This window comes from Budorcas taxicolor, chromosome 18 (genome assembly GCF_023091745.1).
Source record: "Budorcas taxicolor isolate Tak-1 chromosome 18, Takin1.1, whole genome shotgun sequence".
Classification (NCBI taxonomy): domain Eukaryota; kingdom Metazoa; phylum Chordata; class Mammalia; order Artiodactyla; family Bovidae; genus Budorcas; species Budorcas taxicolor.
In genome coordinates, this window is record NC_068927.1 from 41,177,241 (window position 1) to 41,183,835 (window position 6,595).

Here is a 6,595-nt window from a genome sequence, read left to right on the forward strand (position 1 = left end):
CACGCTGCCTTTATATACAATCCAGAGGCTGCGCCCGCGCCCCGCAGCCAGCAGAGGGAGCGCGCGCTCAGAGAATCGGCTTGCGTCTCAGCGGGGCGGCGGCCGCCCAGGGGCTCTGCAGGGGTTTTCTGGGTGGGGATGCCCGTCTGTGCTGAGACCACTCTGGACCTGGACAGAGAGAAGGCTCTCAAGCGCAAAGGAGAGGTTGCCCTTGCCGTCCCTCTCCCACTCTGATCATTTTGAGAGCAGCCACCACATATCCTCACTAGCAGCGGCAATAATAAATAACTGTAGTAACACCACCACAACCAACAGTAGTAATAATAAAAGTTTGACAAATCTTTAGCCCTGGCACTTCGGAGTTCCTCTAGGACTCTCTCATGCGTTGTCTCGTCTGACCCTTCCTCAGCAGGAAGACCAGGGACCACTTTTCTGATAGGGGGACTTGAGACTTCAAATGACTTGCCCTGCCCAGCCCTCTTTCCTTGATATCGTGGTCCCTTAATGGCCAAGGCCTGGGAAGAAGCCGAGGTTCTCTAGGCTTTACTGGGGTGGGCTGGAATCAGCAACCCCCAGGGAGTGGAGAAGCGGCTTCCACTGATTGCCCTCACCTGGGTACCTCGCTCCACCCTCTGATGCCTGCTAGCACCTAGGACAGGCCCTGGGGGCTTTCAGGCCCTTGTCCATGAACTAGATCCTCCTGTCCCAGGTCTTAGACCCTCCCACCTATGGGCATCATGGGAATTTGCTGAGGCTGGTGGGCTCAGAGTGTCCCACATTGACCTAGGAATGATCTCAAAACGCTGGTCTCAGAGAAGACGGAGGCAGGTGCTGAGGGTGCAGCCCGAGAATATTGACAGGTCTCCCCAACCTGGGAACTAGGCTCCCTCCCATTCCCCTGGGGGGCCTGAGCCTGGGGGGGTGCCCTGTCCTTGTGAACCATCACCCCCAGAGTGGCAGCTTCTCCCCACCTTTCTCTCCTCTCCCGCTGAGTGACTGAGAAATGAACTGATGCTCATTAGCATGTGCTAATGAGTGTTAGCTGAACTGCCTTCCAAAGGGGGAGCAGAGGCAGGGAGGTGAGAAAGAAAAGGAGGTCACCAGGGGAGAGAGGAACACCAGGAGGAGACTGGGGGGAGCGAGGGGCAGGCTGCTCCTTAGGGGAGGGATGAGCCCTGAGTGAGCAGGGCTGAAAGAGGCAACACAATGAAGATTCCAAAACCGCTTGTGTGGTTTTTTTTTTTTTTTTGCCTAGCGCAAAAGTGTTTCGAGTTACTTGCAGGAACAGAGTAAGAGAGAGAAGTTGTCATAAAAAGCCAGCTTTCCAGGTCTGTATGCACCCTCTGCCCCCATGCTGTCTGGTCCAGGGCTGAGGAATTCACCAAAGCCACTAGGTCTAGGGTGGTAGGATTGTTCAGTGGTTAAGAGCAGGCACTCTATATAATCAGGCTGCTTGGATCTTAACCCCAGAATAAGCTGTGTGACCTTGGGCAAATTATGTAACCTATCTGTGCTTCAGTTATTCTCTTTTAAAACATGGGAATGTAGGTATCTACCTCACAAGAATTGTTGCAAGGATTAAATGAGCTCACACTCCAGCTGCCCTTTGTGGAGACGGAGATCAGCAGCAGTTGGCTTGGCAAGAAATTTCTTGGCCAGCATCCCTCCTTGAGGGGGCTAACAGCTTCTAGAGGGGCTGGCCCGAGTGAGACCGAGGAAATGCTGCACCAGACTCCTGTCGTCCCACTGTGCTGCCGGCCCCTTTTGGCTCTGCTGCTGTCGTCCGGGCTCCTTGGCTCACCTCCTGTGCCCTCCCCTGGCCCAGACAGGGGCGAGAGATCGCATCTCCGGTTCTCCAAAGATCCAAACCAGTACCTCTTGGCTGCTTTGGTCTTCCTGGTGAGAAAGAGAGAGTGGAACTCATGCTTCCTACTTTTCAGAACTGCTGAGATGGGGGAAGATGTTGGCCCGACTAGGAGAGGTCCTGAGTATGACTGCAGGGTTCCACAGTGGCCTCCAAACCCAGCATTGGGACAGCCCTGCGTTGTTCATTTTCGTGCATGCTTGGAGTCTCTTTCTGGGTGGCACATCCCTCACTCCCAGATACAAGCCCAGGAGGGGTGGCAGAGCCCAAGCAAGTCCTTTGTCCCCAAGGTGAGTCCTGCAGAAACAGTCACGTTTAGTAGTGACAAGTCCCTGCCCTGGGATTGGAGAGATGTGGGTGCAAAACCTGCTTTGAGACCTGTGCTCGGTCGCGCCTGACTCTGTGACCCCATGAACTGCAGCCCACCAGGCTTCTCTGTCCATGGAGTTTTCCAGGCAAGAATACTGGAGTGGGTTGCCATTTCCTCCTCCAGGAGAGCTTAGACCTTGGGCAAGCTATGTAACCTCTCTGATCCTTAGTAGAAATACAAGTCATAATGATACTGGTGGTGCAAAGTTAGTGTAAGGTCTAAAAATAATGTACTCAAGGATTTAGTTTGCAAGAATCCTGGCAGCAATAAGTGCTTACTTAAAAAGTAGATATTATTATTAATGTAGAATGTTAGAAATTTTTTCTTGTTGTTCTGAAATAGTAGCACACAAGGGACTGAGTACCCCACTTGCAAAGCTCCTCCCCAGGAGCCAAATATCTTGTCTTCCGTCTGCTGGGCTGCCCTCTGCTTCCAACCAAAGCCATGGGCTGTGAAAGGAGAAGCTGCCTGGGGGAGAGGGAGGAACCTTAGTCTTCAGGGAGTGCAGCATGTGTGGTTTCTCTGAAGCCACACTCTGTTGGGGAGACTCTAGAAAACTTCTCCAGGTCATGAGGGGTGCCTTCTGTAAGGGGACACTGGCAGGCCCACCTCTTCCCTGAGCAGAATTGTAGAGTCTGCCCATGAAGACAGAACTGGTGCTTTTGTCTGACTTAGAGCTGACTGAAGGCTCAGGCTGTCCTGTCCTGGGCCTAGAAGGAAGATGGGAGTGATCAAAAACCCCGTTCCTGGTCTCTGCAGCCCCTGGAGGTCACTGTGTTTCTGCGAAAGGTGCTTGGAGTTGAAAAGGAGGAGCAAAAGCCAGATACTGCTGGTTGATTCTTAGTGTTGAAGGAAGCTAGGGTAGAGCTGAAAACAGCTCCGATAAAACCTTCATTCTACTGTGCAAGGGGCCCTCAAACTCCCTAGAGACCAGACCTGCTACAGTTCCTGCAACCTGGGGTGAGGAGATCTTAGCTATCCGGTTTGGAGGAGACATCTCCAAACCAGCCCACCCCTCCTCTCCATGATCAGCCCCAACCCAAGACTCTCAAGTCTCTCAGGCAGTTTGTGGTAGGGGAGGAAGAGAGCTTTGAATAAGAGCAGAGTCTGGAGTTTTAAGCTGGACCTGACCTGGTTTAAATACCTGAACGTGAGAAGAAGGGCATGGATCCAGAAATTACTCAGGAATGAGAAAGAGATTCAGTGAGCATATTTGGAAGCAGTGACTGTAGAAACAAAATTCTTTTTATGTTTATATCGAAATTGAGTCTTGTGATTGTTCTTGTGCATCTGAAGTTCTGCTACTCTTCCAGAATCTCCCCACACGATTTACATCGATGACGATGAGGACCACAAGGATACCTTTAGATGACTTTAAAAAGAGGGCTTTACTGTGTCTTGCTTGGTTAAGTCTTCACAGCTATCTTATCAGTGCAAGAATTGGGCCCATTTTAAAGATAAGGAAACCAAAGCCCAGAGAGATGAACACCCAACCATGACCTGGCAGGAGTGGGATATAGGGAACATTCTGGCTTCTCTGGTATATGGAGACCGTGTGGACCAGGTGGCAAGGCCCTGACGTGCTTAGTCACTTGTCCTGTCTGTCTCTCTGCAACCCCATGGACTGTAGCCTGCCAGGCTCCTCGGTCCTTGGGATTTCCCAGGAAGAATACTGGAGTGGGTTGCTATTTCCTTCTCCAGGGGATCTGTCTGACCCGGGGATTGAACGCATGTCTCTTGTGCCTCCTGCACTGAACATGGATTCTTTACCTGCTGAGCCATCGGGGAAGCTGCTGGGGAAGACAGTACGTACAAAATACTTCCCATTTTCTGACCGCCGGAGCTGCAGGGCACTTCCTAGTGGCAAGGAACCTTGCCACGTCTGCTGTTCCTGAGATGCCCAGGCGCTCAGCTGATGGTTGCTTCTTCCTTTTCCAGAAGGGGCAAACTGGGTATATCCTCCCTTTTGCACCCCCAGGCCACCAGCTACATCGTGAGTGCTATAGTCCAGTACCAAAGATTGGCAAGAAGTCTTGCCCTCTGCCTCAGACCCCAGACTTTCACCCCCAAGAAGGGAGGGCGGCTTGCTGACTGAAATGGTGAGATGCAGGAGAACAGATGACAAACCGCGTTCCAGCCAGTATCCACTGGGCCGAGGTAATTGGCAGAGCTGTTCAGAGCACCTGGTGTTATTTTGGAGAACATCAGAGGAAAAAATCAGAAACCCTGTTTAGTTCTTCCCTCTGCCTGGAAATATTTCTTCCAGATATTACCTCTTTGGTCTTAATAATGTTTAGGCCTGGCTACTGGGTGCCCGAGAGCTGGCTTTGCTTCCCAGGAAGAAGGATGAAAGGGATGCAGGAGCCCAGCAGTTTCCATGGAAACGGATCAGGTGGAGGGAGAAAAGAGTCCAGAGGAACCCAGAGGTGGGAGCAGGACTTTTGAGTAAATTTGGTCTGAAGCCAGAGAATCTGTGGACAAAATACTTCCCTCTGAACCAAGGATTTGGGTCACCAGGATAGCAATACGAAGTGGAATGACAGTAGCTGGGGCTGTTGAGTGACACCCTCCCCCAACAGGCAGGGACACAGAAGAGGCTGAGAGCTCTGGCTCCAAGATCCCCCGGCCCCTTTTAGCTTGGTTTGGCTGCTAATCAGCAGCTCTGCCACGTGATGGCCATGTGACCCTGGGCAAGGCCTCTAACCTCTCTGTGCTTTCCTGCTGTCGTTGGTAAAATAAGGATAATTCTAACAACTTCCTCATTGACCATTCTGATCATTAAGAGTTGGAATGCATGTGAAGAATGATGAGGCCCTGGGACATAAGGAACACTCCAATGTTGTTGTTATAGGCGAGAAAACTGAAAGCAGATGCTAGCGGGTCTCATCGAGTCAGTGCCGGCCACTGCTTGGCCAAAGTGCAATCAAAGATAGGCAGTAAGAGATCGCATTCCAGAATGGGAAGGAGCTATTGGAAGGGATGCCCTCTCTATGGCAAACAGACTGGTATGCAGCTGTGAGGTCTGGAATTGCTGCAGCCATCTTGACACCATGAGCTAAGAGTCTAGAGTGGCCCAAGGTGGGGAAGGGCATGGAGTGGGGGGGAAGGCCAATCACAGAAGGCAAGGCAGAGAAATTGCAAGAAATTGGATTGTATGTAACATCATTTGAGCTGCTGGATTAAGCTGAACCTGAAGCCTCTTGGCCTTTTCAGTTTTATTAATTGATATATACCCATTGATGTTTAAACCCATTTATAGTAGATTTTCGTTCATTTATAACCAAAAAAAGCTTAGCTGATAATCCAAGAAGACAGTTTTTCTCATGAGACCTGGACTTGGGAAACCTTTGGGACCGAGGCCCCTCTCTTTCGTTTTATCCTATGGCAGCAAGCTACTCCTGTCAGGGTTCTCTCTGCGCAGTCAGCACGGTTGCTCCAGTTTCTTCTGTCCCACAGCACATGTCCTTATCGCCTTGCCTTTCGTTGTCTATCATACCCGCCTGGTCTCCACTTGTCCTCAAGAGTCATATCTTCCATTTCCCTTAGTGGCCTGGGTCTCTCAATTTCCCTTTCCTAAATGCCCAAGAGAAGGATCTGATTGGTCTAGTTCACTTTTTTATATCAAGTCATTTATATCATAGGTTACTGCCCAGCTGTGGATGACACCCACCCCTTGATCCCATTAGCTATGGATCCAGTCAGAAGAGGGTGAGGGGAGTTGAGGTGTGAAGCAGTACAGAGAAAGGGCTGTTGCTCTTAGAGGGAGTTGTGGGCACAGTGGCATTACTGAACACCTCTAGCTTGGGTGCGCAGTGTGGAAAGCTCAAACATGCAGTGGGAGGTGTTTGCAGTAGACCTGCATATAAGACCCTCTGATCAATGAGTCCAAATGTAAAAACGCCAAGATAGGAGGTGTCGTCCAGAGCAGGGGTTGGCAAGCTTTTGTGGTAAAGGGCCATATAGTAATATTTTTGGCTTTGCAGGCCACAGAGTGTCTGTCTCAGCTACTCTGCACAAAAGCAGCCAAGGATGATATGTAAACAAACATGGCTCCGTTTCAAGGAAACTTTATTTACAAAAACATGCCCTGGGCCAGATGTGGCCTGTGGGACATAGACTGCTGATCCCTGAATGAATGAATCCTAGGATCTCTCTAACTTCTTAAAGCCCCAGTTTCTTCTTTGATGAAATAGGGACACTAATAGGATCTCCAGAGAAGAATAGTAATGATTCAGTAAAATGATGCATGTAAGTTACTCTGCACAGTGTTTGGCACGGAGTAGATGGATATTGGCTGCATTTATTCTCTTTATCACTGGGTGGGATCTCAGAATAACTGGACTCTGTGTATTTATTGGCTG